Source organism: Sylvia atricapilla, chromosome 7 (genome assembly GCF_009819655.1).
Source record: "Sylvia atricapilla isolate bSylAtr1 chromosome 7, bSylAtr1.pri, whole genome shotgun sequence".
In the NCBI taxonomy this organism is placed as follows: Eukaryota; Metazoa; Chordata; class Aves; order Passeriformes; family Sylviidae; genus Sylvia; species Sylvia atricapilla.
Genome location: NC_089146.1, coordinates 10,224,239 through 10,239,446, shown reverse-complemented (window position 1 = coordinate 10,239,446; position 15,208 = coordinate 10,224,239). Strand labels below are relative to the sequence as shown.

The 15,208-nt window shown below is 41.9% G+C and overlaps 1 protein-coding gene across 5 annotated transcripts in view; it reads left to right on the top strand.

Annotated features, from left to right (window-relative positions):
* The window catches only part of ANKRD44 (ankyrin repeat domain 44), a 130,349-nt gene that overhangs the window by 47,053 nt on the left and 68,088 nt on the right, over positions 1-15,208 (top strand). The window lies entirely within an intron of this gene.

Here is a 15,208-nt window from a genome sequence, read left to right as displayed (position 1 = left end):
TGCCCCATCCCCTGTTCAGGGCCAGGTTGGATGTTGCTGTGAGCAGCCTGGTCTAGTGAAAGGTGTCCCTGCCCATGGCAGGAGCCTTGGAACAAGATGATCTCTCAGGTCCCTTCCAATCCAAACCATTCTATTACTCTGTAATTCTATATTGCTGGGTGAGAAACTTGGTCAATAGGAAAGGCATAGCAGTTTGTGGAGATGGAAGAACAGGATTTGCACAGCAAAGGATGTTTTGGCTTGGGGTTGCAGGTGACTCTCACATATCCAGCCTGAGTGGAGTGTGGCTGGAGGGTAAGCGATGCCCTCTGTGATGACTTCCCCCTTATCTTTGTTAAACACTGCATAGCAAACTCCGAGTGCACTGCAGCCAGCTTATGCTCTCTTAATACAGAAAGCTGAATGAAAGCTGGAGTCAGATAGCACTCCAGTGAAAAACTGCAAAGAGGCTGGCATGTTATCAGTTGCTGCTTCCTACAAGAGCAAGCTGTGTTGTGTGGTTCCATTATCTGAAACTGAGCGGGCTGGTGGGGCTGGGTGCAACCATTTAAAAATGTGATTTGTGTTTTTCTTCACAGAAATCAGCCTAAAATATTTCCTGGGGCTTTTCTCAGAATCTGTGTCAGTGCAGCAAGTTAACTAGTGCCAGTTCTGTCTCAGGAGAGTAGAAATTTTGCATGGTGACATTAATGTCTTTATGAAATGACCTAGATAAGAAATGTCTTGTTCTTGGTTTGCAGAATTCTGTTCAAATATTTAATATTACTCTGAGATTTTTTTTTTCTTCCTGTAGAGGCAGAAATAAAATTACTTAAAATGCTTTTATGATCCAAACAGTTTCAGCGATGAGAATTGTAGTTCAGGAACTAGAACTAGAACACATCAGACACAGGCAGTCTGCCCCCCTGGTCTACATACTGTTATGGCATGAATAGGGATGAGAAATTCCCTGTGTTTTGTCTGCTGCTTATGCCTGTATGGATTTCACCTTCTGAATTTTACAAGATATCCAGCTTACAAGTTAGAAGTTGGAATTAGATTATAAATGAGGCTGCTGAAAATCCAGGTTTCCTTACTCAAAGCATACAGGTAACTTCTTTTTGAAGCCTGGAGGGGCAGGACCAGTGCAGTCCCAGTTTTGGTCCAGTCAGATCTGAAGTCCAGGCCATAGAGCCTGGCTAATCTGAAACAGGAGGGCAGGTGCCAGGAATGGCTTGTTCTCACTAGGACCAATTTGTTGCTTTTCCCTCCCCTCTCTCTGGTTACTTCCTCGAGATTCTGCTGCCTGTGTTTAAAAACCCTGAAATAATCTGTATAAGCAAATGACGGGGATGGAGAAAGGTATATCCACCTTTTTTGTTAACATCACCATTTCCCCCATGGCTTAAAGTCAAACACCATTTTAGCTCAGTGCACTGGGACTGACTTCCCTTTGGGCAGGCCCCATTTACGATGCAGTTTCAGTTGTTCTGTGAGAGGTTGCAGATAGAGAAACTGTCATCTGCTCCTCTTACCCCAGAGGGGGCGGCACTCTGGACCCTACAGAAAGTGGCTGCAAGCAGAAGAGTCCTGGACTTCCCCATTCAAAACTCTCAGTGAGAGCAGTACAGGCTTTTGGGAACAGCTTGCTTCCTTCTTTTAGTTTCCTTCCATTTATTTGTTTTACTCCTTGCAATCATGATGACTTAAGATGGTGAGATGGTACAACCTCTCCCACGCTTCTGAAAACTTTTCTATCCCTTGGAAAGATCATGCATCTTCATATGTTTGGGCTTTTGAAAAGCACCAAGCATTGCTATCAGTCTCTTAGCTTAGTTTGAAAGTGTCTGTCCTCAACTTAAATGTGAACAGTATTAGGTGGCCCTTAAATGCATTTTGTTTATCTTGTTCTCTAAAGTCCAATGTCTGTGACACAGCAAGGCTGTGCTTTTCTTTTTTTTTAAGTGTAGGAGTGATCTGCACCCACCAGTGAAACAAGACATCGGAGAAGGAGACCTACCGGTCTTGAATTAGGGTCACTGCCATGAAAAACAGGCAAGAGCTTCTGAAGGACTGAGAGGAGGAGGCTGTGAGACACAGAGAGATTTGCTTTGTTTAGCAGATCAGAGGGGCAGGGTAGCCTGAGAGTGGTTAAACCATGCAGCAAAGTAGGGCAGTGGTTTACCAAACCAGTTCCTTGCAAAAGAGTTGAGTTAGTGAAGGGCTAAGCCTGGGCTTGGCTTAGATGCTCTCAGCTTCTCATGCCTTACTTGAGTCACTTGTAAAAATCCGTGAAAATTAGTGGAGATCGTTACTAATTTAGTTCTGCAGGCTCTGTTTTGCAATGTACATGGGATTTAGAATGAAAACTGTAAGGTCTACACCTGCTTCTTCTTGAGTTCATGTTTGGGGTTCATGTCCACTAGCACAAAGACATCTCCTTTTCCAAGAGGCCATCCGGGATATGTAATGGCAGTATAGGCATGTTTCCTGAGCTCCTCCTCAAACCTCCTCCTCTCTGATGGGCAGCATGACCTGAAGAGCTCCCTGTCAGAAGGAAGTGTTCAAATACCACAGGCAATCACAGCGGTGTGGCCAAAGTGGGTGGCCAAGGAATCTCAAAAGAACGGGAGAGGCAAACTGGATTGGGAAATCCTCTGGTTTGTTTTGGCTTTTTCGCTTAGCTAGGTTACTGTAATTCGGCTTTCCGGATCTCATTAGGCAGTTGATCAGGCTGTCAGCAGCTCTTTCTGCTGTTGTCATTAGAGAGGTAGAGAATAATGCCCTGCTTAGCAGCACAGACAAAAGTGAGTGTTAAGCACATTGCCACTGCCCTGACAAGCAGCAGTTACATGCATTAGCTGATTAAGGGGTGTTTTGTAGTAAGGTTGCATATTTACTGGGCTAAATTTGACTAGACTAATACATGAATATTCACTAAAGAACTGAGTGGCTGTGTTTAGTGGCTGTGTTAAATCTCAAGGCAGAGATTTGTTGGTTTTTAATGTAAAAACAATTTTAAAAAAGCCCCAACTAATTATTTTTTAGCAAGCTTAGGTGCTCTTTTTTGCAAGCATTTCTTTTGGTGCCAGACTCATGGTGCATGACAACAACACAGAATAGTAAACTTTCCACTATTGAAGTGAAATAGTTCGCAGAAAATAAATGAGAAGCTGAAGTGTTAAGCTATGCAAGTCTAATTAATTTTCAGCCTTATTAAGCTAGCAATACTAAAAATGGGGTTTGGATTGCAGATGGCAGCTACAGTTGGGGCTTAAAAAGGCATTTGTAAAAACTGTCCTTTTTTTCCCTTTGGTGGTATTTCTGAGCATTTTGTTTTGCAGAGGGCCATCTGAAGTGGACGGCTCTGTCCCTCTCTTTCGTTCCCTTTTGTTCACTGGATGATCCCTTGCCCTCTTTTGCTGCAAAGAGGCTCTAATGAGACTGCTGAGGAATGAGAGGGGCTTGCCTGGGCTTTGCCAGGACCCTCACTCTGTGCATGAGCTCCCCCAGGCTAAGCCTTTTTCTCTGGAAAAGGAAACCCCATTTGGGCAGTGGTTATCCCAGAACAGAGGGCTCACTGTGTCTAGATGTGACATGGACAGAGAGAGGGTCTCTAGCATAGCTGGGCTGTGTGTGACTGTCAGCCTCACCGTTTGGTTTGTGTGACAGGAACTAGAAGGAAGCGTGGAGAGACAGCTGCATGTACAAAATCAGTGCTGGGAGCTGGGGTGCTGAGCCCCTGTCTCGCCTTCCTTCTCAGTACTGAAGGGTTTCAGCAAGAGATTATGACCATGACTGGAAGGTATTTGAGAAGAAATGGAGTGAGGAAGATCTGCACCCCACTTCCTCAGCTGATGACAGTGCACACACTTACCCTTCTGGCTGGTGCAGCCCGTGCAAGGTTAGCTTTTCTCAGATACAGAGATGCATCTGATGCATGGGATTGAGTGTGGTGAAGAGAAGGCTCACACTGAGTCTCAAAACTGTGACAGTGGTCTCAGAGACATCTTGCAGGCTTTTCAGAGGGTAGTCAGACAAAGCTGTTCATAACTTGCAATGGTAACTTGTTGGACGAAACAGTGTAATAGCTCATTATAACTCTCCAGCTCATCTTTCTGTTTAATTTGTGTCTGTACAAAGTAATTTTGACACTGCTGGATTTGTCACAGTCAGATGCTTCATGCTCTGAAGACACTGAATTGTTTTCTGAAGTGAAGACAATTTTGAAACCTTTTAAAATTTCCATTTAATTTCTTTGGCCTGGCTGTCTTACATTGCACTCATCAGGAAAGCTTGATTTTTAATTTTTTTTTTTTCCTCTGTCAACTTCAATAATTTGGTTGAGGTTGAGAATGAGGATGTTATCAGGATATGTTGAATCAAACTAACTTTGCTAATCTGTTCCAGATTCAAAATAGAGGTAAAACATCTGCTCTGGTTGTTGAGCAGAGCTCCATGCCAACTGTAGCATGCTTAATGTAAAGAAAGAGATGAAGTGGTGTTATGAACTGATCTTCATGTTCACACATAGTTACTCCGCTATTAATGGAAATAACCCTGTCATCAGCCTCAGTAGTTAAACATTTTTAATCTGAACTTTATATCAGCTATGCAGAAAGCAAATATCAGAGACTAAAATCTGCAAAGGATTTTAGTATTTTATGAAAGCAGTAATAACTGACCGTCATGCTCCTCAAGAGCACTGTGAACTCCATGACCTCTAAGAGAAATCAGGAAACATCCACGTTAGTCTTTTGTCTTTTCCAGTATATTTGACTCTGGCTGTGTAGGAGAAGGTGAGCTGGGATATTTTCTGAGTGTTTCTGGAGCTGGCAGGAGGGTGGCTGCGGGGGTGGCAGCTGCTGACCAGAGGAATGAGCTGCACTGTGGTGTGTAGGAGAGGCTGAGGCTGTGTCTGTGATGTGCAAACACTAGGGGAACCTGAGCAAGATCCACTTGAAATATAGTGGTTAGATCAAACAAAATAGATAGTTCAGGTTTTGCTTGAGTCCCTAAAATGTCTTCTCCCTCCCCAGCATTGTTTTCGTGATCCTGGAGGTTTGCTATTGTCTGAGGCTTGGCTTAGATATCCATGACAGCAGGACCTTGGAAGTGTTGCAGGTCACTGTTAAGAGGAAGGTGAGGTTCAGGAACACACGAGATTGTGGTTGCAAAATGTGTCTGTCCTTAAGAGAAACTCTGTGCGTGAGCTCATGGGAAATAAACCCCATAGCTGAAATTACCTTCTGATGAGTGAATGAGATGGGATCTGAAATTCTGCTGGAGTCCTGCCATGTGTTAGTGTGCTTCTACCCAAAGGCACCACACTCCCCTTGAACTTTTGAAAATATTTATTTTTATTGATTTCTGCTGTAGCTTACCCTTTTTGCATTAACCTTTTTCTTCAAGTCTGTGTGAATTTTGTTTGGCCTCCTTTGTTTTCATATGTTCAATACTTAGCCTACTGAAGCCTGCAGAAAAGAATACCTTTGACTTTCAGTGATTATTGGACTGGATCTATTTTTGAAATACAGTCTTCTGCAGTTCACAGTTTGTAACTCAGCCAAATTGGTAACCAGTGTCCTGGTTTCTGTTGCTCTTAGTGGAGCAGAGATGCATCCTCCTTGTGTGCAGCTATTCAAGCTCTGGATGTCTTAGATGTGGAAAACAGATGATTTCTTCTAATAACAACCTTTTATGTATTGCAAATAGTTCTCCTGTTTCCTTTAAATTGTCTTCTGTGTGTTGTGACCAGCTCTGATCTGTTTAGATTTTCCCTGTAAATCATCTGTTTTAATTGTCTGATTTGGTCTTCAAGTCAAGGGGTGTCCTAAACGAAATGTCTCACTGCAGCCAGCCTAAGCAGTACTGAGCAGTGTGGAAGGACCGCTGTGTGCTTTGCAAGTCGTAATGCTGTTTGAAGTCTCTTCCTTTCAGAACGTTGTTCAGTTACATTCAGTTAGTGAACTGCGGTCCCAGATTGTTTCTTACACAGAACTGCTGTGTAACAACCCTGGATTTCTCGGTAACAGGCAGGCTGTGTTCTCCACACTGAACAGTGTCCTACTCTTCCTCCAGCCTGGCTGTTTGTGCAATTTGTCAAGGTGGTTGTAAATTCTGATCTTGCCCTCCGACGTCCTTGTGTAGTCTCTTGGAGTTCTGAAGTATCTGCAAATTTATTATGGCACTCTCTGTTTCATAGCTGCCTTCTTTGTGTGTACAGTAATAGAAACCAGACCCCGTTAGCCAGCGGATGTCCTGAGCTCACCAAGTAAGATCTTACAGGATCAGATGCCGCTTTATAGATCTTTAAATCACGAGTAATTTTCTAAAAATTAAAGGGGTTTTTATTAGTGTTTGTGGTGAGTATCAATGCATGCTGCATATATCAAATAGAGCACTTAATTACAGATGGACTGGACTATTACTTTGTCCTGCTGAGTGCCCAGGCTGCCAGATGAAAGGCAGGTCTTGCTGTGCTGCTGCACTGAAAGGGGAGTATGGAAAGGTTTTTTTGAGCCAGCTGCAGTGTGTGTAGCAGCCCTTGCACACACTTGCCTTGGCAAGGAAGAGGGGTAAGTCATGGTTTCATAAATGATGAACTGAAGGAAGATAAACTTGCAGCATTTCCGTTTCTTTTTTCCTTTTTGTGCTTGATTGCCATTGCTGCTGGTAGAGTTGGGTGTGGGCAGGATATCAGCGGTCTCCAGAGGATATGGGGCCACTGAACAGAGGAGATGTCTCAGGCTAAGTTGGCCAGCTGCATGAACCCCTTCAGCCCTCAGTGTCCCTCCTTCCACACAGATTTGGTTTGAATTGTCTTTTTTTTCTCTCTCTCTCTCTCTTGTGGAATTTAACACCTAAATAATTGGTTAAAAAACATTGCTTGAAACGTTTTGAAGACAACTGAGCAGGAAATGAAGCTTTTGACAGGGTTGATGTTTTTCAAGCGAGTTTCTCTCCTCCCTGCTTTATTCTGAAACCTCTAGTGAGGAGCAGATGTGTCACTGGGGTTGCTGTTGCTCTGTTCTTCTTGAGGTTCATAACCTCCCACTGCCTTGGCCACGTCTCAGCTGTGCTGCTGGTGGGGACAGTGTGCAGGGGCCCTCTGGAAAGCAAGTGGTGTGACATGGCACAGGGCCTCTCTCTTGGGAGCTGGCTTCAGCTGATTTACACCAGCTGGAATTTATGCCCCCAGAGATTTTACTCTCTGCTGTGCTCTTGTTCAGAAACACTGCCTTGGTGCCAGGACTTCTTCCCTGCTTCTGACTAAATGATTGATGGCTTATGAGGGAGGGGGAAAGAAAAATAAAAAAAAAAAAGACAAAAGCTCTGGGAAACAAAATAGAGATATGACAAGAAGTGCTCAAATGGATAAGTGGTGCAGCACATGCTGCTGAGAGTATAAAAGGAATTGGATCCTTTTTTTGGTACTGCCATTAGCATGCCTGTTATTTAATGGTGCCACTGATATGTCTGTTGTGAGATATTACACAATGCAGTTTGTATCAAATCAAAATCTCAAGAAACTTTGAACAAATAAATTCAGGAGGACAAGGAGAATTCAGGGTGCTATTAGATCAATTATCCTCAGTCTTTGTAGTTTTTCCAGCAAATCTTATAATGCTGTCTGTGGCAGACTTTTTTCTACTAAAATGGGTAACAAATGCTGGTGCATTTAATAAATGTTATGCTACTATGTTTATTTTTGTCTCCTTCAAAAAAAGCTTTCTTATTTTAACTAGTCTGCATGGTGCTGAATCTTTGTCTCCATTTGATTAATGTAACTTCAAGACAGTATTTATTAAGTAATTTTTCTGATCTGATATGGAGGCACTTAAAAACTCCTCCAGCTCCCAATCCCAAATGCCAGAACTAAAACCAAGCCCTAGCACTTAAATCAAGGCTGGTGGACAGCCTCCAGTAATGAGAATGAAGGAAAGGACACTGGGCAAGCTGAATTAAACAGTCTGAGCTCTTTTCCTTTTTAGAAGTGATCTAAATTTAACAGGCCAAGAGTTATTTTGGTGCCTTTAATGGATAAGTTCAATGAAACATAGGCAACTTGCAGCACTTGGAGTGTGCAGAGGAATTTCAGAATTCCAGGAACAGAAGGATGTAACCTTCACTTCACCTGGAAACATAAGCAATTCTTGGGGCAGCTGATAGACTTCCTAATGAAAAATGGGAGGCAGCCAAAATCCAGAGCCAAGCTAACACCAGAAATAGATCTGCCAGAGGCTTGTTTTGCACTGTCTAGAATGGCATATCACAAATTGTGCGAACAGAAATACCGGGCTGGGTCCAGCATTGCACAAGCAGGGTCAATCCTGACTATTTTCCTTTTTAAGTATTGTGGAGGCTTGACTAGACGAATGTCATGTTAAAGTTTCAGCTGCCTCAGTAAGTTGATTTCTTTCTTTCTTTCTCATTTGCTCAAAATACAAGCGTTTATTTGATAGTGTGCATTTACAGTGAAAATTCTTCTAGTGTGCATCACCCAAGAATTCCAGCTTCCCTGCTCCAGCAGCATGGAAATGGGGCAGCAGAGAGAGAGAGCAAGGTTTAAATCCCTAGGAGAAGGCAAATAGAGAGGAAAGGGCAGAGCACAGAGAGGACCAGGGTGCAGGTGGTGGTGGGGAGGGAAAGGTTCATTCTTGTTACTTCACAAGATGTGTGCTTCCGGGAAAGCATAGTGAAGTACAGTCTGGTTTGCACATTACTTACTAAATGATTATTTGTGATTATGTTTAATTATAGAATCAGATCTATTGTCTTCTCTGTCTGGCCGGAGGCAGGGTGTTTTGGGGGTGAGGTGTAAGCAAAAGCCATCAGGGCCTTGCTGAGTGGGAGCAGAGAGCCAGAAGCCTGTGGGAGCACAGCCTGGATTTCCAATCCCAAGCCCAGTTTGTTTTTGCAAAAGCTGTATTGGAGGGGATATGATTTAAAAGCAGGTGGTGCAGGATGTGTTGTCACAGCCCTGCTCCCTTTTCAGGGTTGAGCCATGCTCAAGGCAGTTCAGGTTGTTCTTTTCCAAACCTAGTGTAAGCAATGTTCAAAACAAGATCCTTAATGGAAGGGGTTTGTCAGCTTATCATCAATCTTGTTTCAGACACTCTGCTGCTACTACTTCAACCCTTTTCCAGTGATCGTGCTTTTCCCTTCCTCCTTCATTCCAGCTATTGTACCTCATTAGGGAACTTGGAGTTTTGGAAAAGATATTTGCTCACCTAAAGCTGAGGATGTGATTTTTCCCATCTAGGAGATGCAGAGGGGTGTTTTGGTAGGCTGTAATTCCAGCCTCTGAACCTGGTCAGTGCTGGATACCAGGCACCCAGCTGGATTCAGCCAGAGGGGTGGGATGCAGGTCCTCCCCTGGGCCGTGCTGCCCCAGGCTTTGCAGTCTGCACAGCTGCCTGCCTGTCCCCTGTCCAGCAGAGTAAGGTTGGAGCTGCTCTGTTTCTGTAGCTGTTTGTGATTGCCATGTAGTTGGCAATGTACCCCAGTGAATAATCTCAGGTTTTTGTAATGTCTCCAGCAATGGCAATGTCTGCTGATCGCGTTAGAACCACTGCATTCCAACTAATTCTGCACCAAATATTTCTGTAAATGTTCAAGTCTTTCTTTGGGAAGCCACTGTGGGAAAGGCTGAGGGCATGCTTATGGACCTATGTTGGCATTGCATGAATTACTCAGACATTTGTGAACAATTACTTAGGAACCACTTCTGCCTTCCTGAGAGGGGAAAAAAGCGCCAAGCACACTGAGTGTTGTTTGTACCATGCTGATGGTCCTTGCAGACATCCTCTCCTGATGCCCTGGGTGCCATTCAGTGCTTGTCCCTTAGGGTTTGACCATACTGGGAGCCACAGGTGTGCACTGGGGTATTTTCCATTTGGCCACTGAGCATTTTTTTGTGTTTTGATGAAGTTGCCATTCATTGTTTGATGGAAGAGTTGGAGGGAGAGACTTTCAGCTGTGGACCTATGTCATGCAGGCACCCTCCTCTAGCTCTTCTTTCTTTAAAACGTTAGGTCAAAAGTTGCTTTTGAAGCTAAACATATGTTCTAGTTGTAGCTTATAAATAATATTTTACCTATTCTCAGGAGAGCATAACAACAAATGAAGCAGTGATCAATTCTCCACTGCTCCTGTGTGCCCTGTGCCGTTGATGTGAAGTTCTTTTTATGGCCTGAAGGACAAACATAGCCTGAGGCTTTGGAGAAGCAGATATAAATGAAATGAGGGCCATTACAGCAAAACCCAACACTTCTTGCAATGAAACTTAAATGGCCATTACATCCCTCTAAGCAACTTAAGCACAGCAAGGCAGCAAGTTAGAAAGCCACTGGCCCAGGGAAAGTGTCAGAGCACAGTTGCATCCTTTAAATGCTGGCCTAAAAACAACACAAAGATCTCTCAGCTTGGAAGTGCCTCTGTCACACAGAGATTCTTTTTTCGTTTTGGCAGTGTTGACTTGGTTTTTTTTTGAATCCTTCTGTGTGTCATGTAAGTTGTTGGTCCTTGAGCATTCAAACACAGTGGAACAAATTGAAATAAATAGCAATGTGTAGGCATGCATGCTGTCCTTGCTGCAGAGGATTGATGTGCAGTCCTTAAATCACTGGGCTAGTCTGCAATAAATGGAAAGACATAATAAGATAGAATTAAATGAATTTAATTTTTTTTTCTGCCGTGTTTGAAATATTGCAGTGTGCTGGCTATTTATTGATCTGCTCAGTATAGATGTCCTGAGTACATTTGCTCACTTAACAATGCTGTTAGTTTGTCACAGTGCTTCCAGGGAACCAGTACACTCAATTTACAGATTTGATTCTCTCCACCAGTTTTTCAGTAGCTTCGACAAATATTCCTTTAGAGTGTCTTAGTAAAAGTCTGTAATTGCTGTGTAACACCTCTTAGCAGCCATCCAAGGGCATTCTCCAAGTACCAGCTCTGTGAAAGTACTTTCCTGTCAGAAGTGTATATAGAAATTCCTACAACAGGATTGTACCCTTTGAATTAACAAATTAAGAGCAAACTACTTTTGTATTTACTCAGCAATTCATTCCTAAAACACAGTAAAAGGCTAACACCTGATGCAGGGGACACAGACTACAAAGCCTGTTAAAATTATCAGTAGTGAGTAGTTTCTGTACATGGAACTGTATAAATACTAAGCATCAGGGAAATGCACTGTAAGAATTAAGAGAAATCCAGTTAATAATTGTTCACTAATACAGACTTGTAAGTTAAAACAGCATTTCAGATATTCATGTGCTAAATGGACAGAGGAAGTCCTAGACTAAAATTAGGAAGAGGAGTAGCCTTTTTGCTTTGGCCAATGGAAGGAAATAGATATATGTGATGTGACACAGCAGACAACCTTGTAATCTTGATTAGTGGGAGTAACTTCAGAAAATAAAAGAGGTGTTTGGCAAAACACTGTCAGAAATCAATACTACTTCAAAATGATTGTGTGTCTTGCTACGTTGCCTTGCTAGTTACATGAATACTTGAATATATCCAAGTGTTTAGTCCAGGAACTTGATGTAAGGCAATTAGAACTAATAAAGGATCAAAATATAGCTTCTTTTCACTCTTAGGAACAAATGGTAGTTTATGGGATCAAATGGGCATGGGAGTCGATCATCTTTTCCCTATCTGCCTCTGCCTCATGTCAAGCAAAAATCTGGCTTAAATAAGACCTGGTTAGTGACTCAGGATATCTAAAATCAAGGCAAAATGTTCAGTATTTGTCACAGCTACTCAATAAAAATTCGAAGTGATTTGCTAGGAGGTTCAGCACCTGCTTTGGACACAGTAATTCAAATGATACTTGAGACAGTCCACTTAATGCTTCATCTCCTCTGGAGTCAGAGGCTTACCAGTGCCCCTTGGCAATAGTCAGATCTGTGGAGGAGAATTTCCCAGTGTCCGTCTTTTTCTCTTGGAATGGCTTGTTGGCTCTGTGGAATCCACAGGACATTCTTCTACGTGAGTTTAAATTCTATTGCTGAAAAAATTGTGCCTTCAGTTCAACAAGTTAATTTTACCTAGTGGGTTGAAATCCAGCTTGTGATTGCCCTGCATTTAGTAAAGATAGGAAGATATTGCAATACTTTAAGGTGTCTGCAAGCACAATTTAATTTTACTAAAATGCTTGTTACAGCACAAAGTAAAGAACCCTCTAATAAAACTTGTTGGTAAGCTTCACACTTATCATAGTAACTGTGGAAAAAGTAACATGGGAAGGGTTTTGTTAGCTGCTGGAGTTTATTTTCAGAAAAAAATGTGAACACTCCCATCTGAAATTCTCTTTAAGAAATTGGAAGCTACAGAGAGCTGAGCTGATGAAACAGTTGTTCATCATTCCAAAACCCTGCACCCTTGCTTAATTCTAATAATAGTTATATATAATCTGCTCTGTGCTTGTGCTTTTTCCCCCCTTTATTATAAGAGTTTAACAACTTCTGAATTTGAAGACTTTTAAAGCAAAATATTTCTGTTAATGAAATAACTCAATGATGTCACGAGTTTTAGAAATTATTTCTAAAAATATACTGTCCTTTGATAATTAGGAAGGATCATTATCTACCCTTCAGGAATTAAAAAAAAAAAAAAAAGGTTGTTTGAAGTCATGCATCTTCTCATCTCTGACCTCAAACTGTGCAGTAATGCAACACAGTTCTGACATGTATTTCCTGGACAGGTCATTATACTTGACTGCACATCTTACGCAGAAATGGGTCTCAATATGTAATAAAATTTCCTCAGCAATAATACATTCTCATGGCAAAATGAATAGCTTTGAAAATAAAGTAAAATAATGACATAGTGTATTAGAAAAATGGCCAGCTGAAGCAGGCTCTGCACTGCAGTGACTCAAGATGGTTATTAACTTGTACTGGTTTTATCTCCTCTCTCCAGTTTGCAGGCTCTGATCATTCTCCATTATCTCTGTCTCTTGCTGCTACAACAAGCAGAGAGAGATTTTATCATACTAATTTATAAAAAATTAAATCTTACGGGGGAAAAAAGGTCTGAAGGACGAGGCCTTTGAAATGGGCATATGGCAAATTTCTCCCGTCAGCAAAGGTTCCGTGTATCAGTGTGGGAGTTATAACCTGCTTCAGAGGCATGATAAACACTGGGGGTTTATCTAGGGAACTGCAGGTGGATGTGACCATGGGATGGTGGACAAAAACTGTGATGAGGATCTCCTGTGTGTTACAGGTCTAAAGAACACATTGTTATTCTCAATCTACTGTGTTGAGTAGCTGGTGCTAATTAGAAAGGTCAAACGTTTCCTGTAAAACCAACTAACTGTCTGATTCAGATTTCTGGCAGAGAGGAGGGTCAAAGTGTCTTATTGTAGACTTTCCTTTTTTTTTTTTTTAATGTAATGATGCACAGTACTTTACTCCTTCCTTTTTTAAAAGAAAAACATTGTCTGTAACAGCACTTGAACTTAGTTTTTTGTTGGTTTGGTTTGGTTTGGTTTGGTGTTGGTTGGTTGGTTGGTTGGTTGTGGTGTTTTTTTTTTTTTGGTTTTTTTTTTTTTTTTTTTTTTTTTTTTTTTTTTTAATCTAATAGATTTGAATTGTGAGGTTTTTTTCTCTTACCTCTGTCTAAGGTTTCACCTTAAATGTTACCAGAGTCTGGCTGATGCTTTTCATTGGGTGCTGGGCATACCTGCAAATGGGTTCAAGGAACAATCTAAGAAGCTGGGGGTATTTGTTTCTTGGCTACTGGATTGTGTTGCCATTCACCTTGAAATTGAAGAGTTCTCTGCTTTACTGTTGTTTTTTTTTTTCATTTAAACATTATGATAAATGCCCAGGAAATACAAATATTTTAGTTGAGCATCATAATTTCATAAACATTCACTGATTCTTCATGACTGTTAATTTTAGGAGGGAAGGGAACAGACTTGGGTCTGGTGTTTGCATCCTCTGTTGGGGAATATTCTCTTTGCATTCTGACATGGCTGGGAAGGGAGCATGCTAAATGGTTCAAGTGAAATGCAGGGGTTTTTTCTTTTCTTTTTCAAACATCCATTACAATATGTAAGACATAGACAGTTGTGATGAAAAATGTTGCTTTAGTCCTTTTCGTTTTTGGAGGCGTGGCAAGAATGAAATTCTGGTATGAATGTTCATCAAGGACATAAGGGATTAATATGTCTTAAAATAGACATCATTAACTTAGAAATGTATTTTCCACATTTGAATGAGAAAAGATAGGGAGGAAATGGTTTTTTTTTTTGTTCTTTCAGCCTGTTCTGTGAATTTCGTGATAGCCTGCTTACAAAACAGTTAAATTCCGTAGAATCTCAAGAACTGCTGTGGTTTTATGTGCTTAGGTAGTCACGCATGCTGCCATTTTACAGGATTGTTTTAGATTCTGGTGATCCCATGGCACCACAAACTGCTCTTTGCCAGGAGGACCATGAGATAACCAGGAGTGAGACTTGGTGGGCACACACTGAAGGCACACGCTGCCTTCAGGCTGGTGAAAGTGGGGCCAGGTTCAACCACGTGCTTTATGGGATGGGGATCTTTGTGAATTGTCCCCTTCTTTTCCCGAGCCTCCAGCAGCACAGTTTATCTTCTTTTGGTTCAGTGTGCTGCCAGCTTGGTTACTCAGCCAGCTATTTGCTCCAAGGTGGTCGGAAGGACTGAAGTCCCCAGCTCTGGCTGAGGGTCAGAGCTCCCTCCTGCTGCCCAGCGGTGACGCCAGCGTTGGAGAGGAGCGAGCATGGCACATTGTTTCTCCTGTGGGCCTGGTTATTTATTTCTGCATTCCCATTCATAATAGCATAATAACAGACTTGAGACAATAAGATGATTATTTCGCTTCTTGGGTGGTTAAAATTAACTGCGCTCATTGTGTATTTATTCAGTTAAAAAATACAAGTTGTTTAGTGATTGCCCAGAAATTCATTATCTGCATAATGTTCTGTTTCTAAATGTGTATTGCACGACCATTAATCTGTGCCAAGAGCAAGCATGCAGCACTATCTGATGTAATTAGTTTTCCTCTTATATGCCAGGGAGAACATCTGGGCTAATTGCGTGTTGTTGACAAAAGTTGAGGTTCTAATGGGGGTCCTGTTTGTGCACACACACGATCATTATAGGTACAAACATGCTCATGAGTTCAGTTTATCCTCAAGCAAACTGGTAGCTTCATGTTCAGTTCATCCTCAAGCTTACTGATGAGA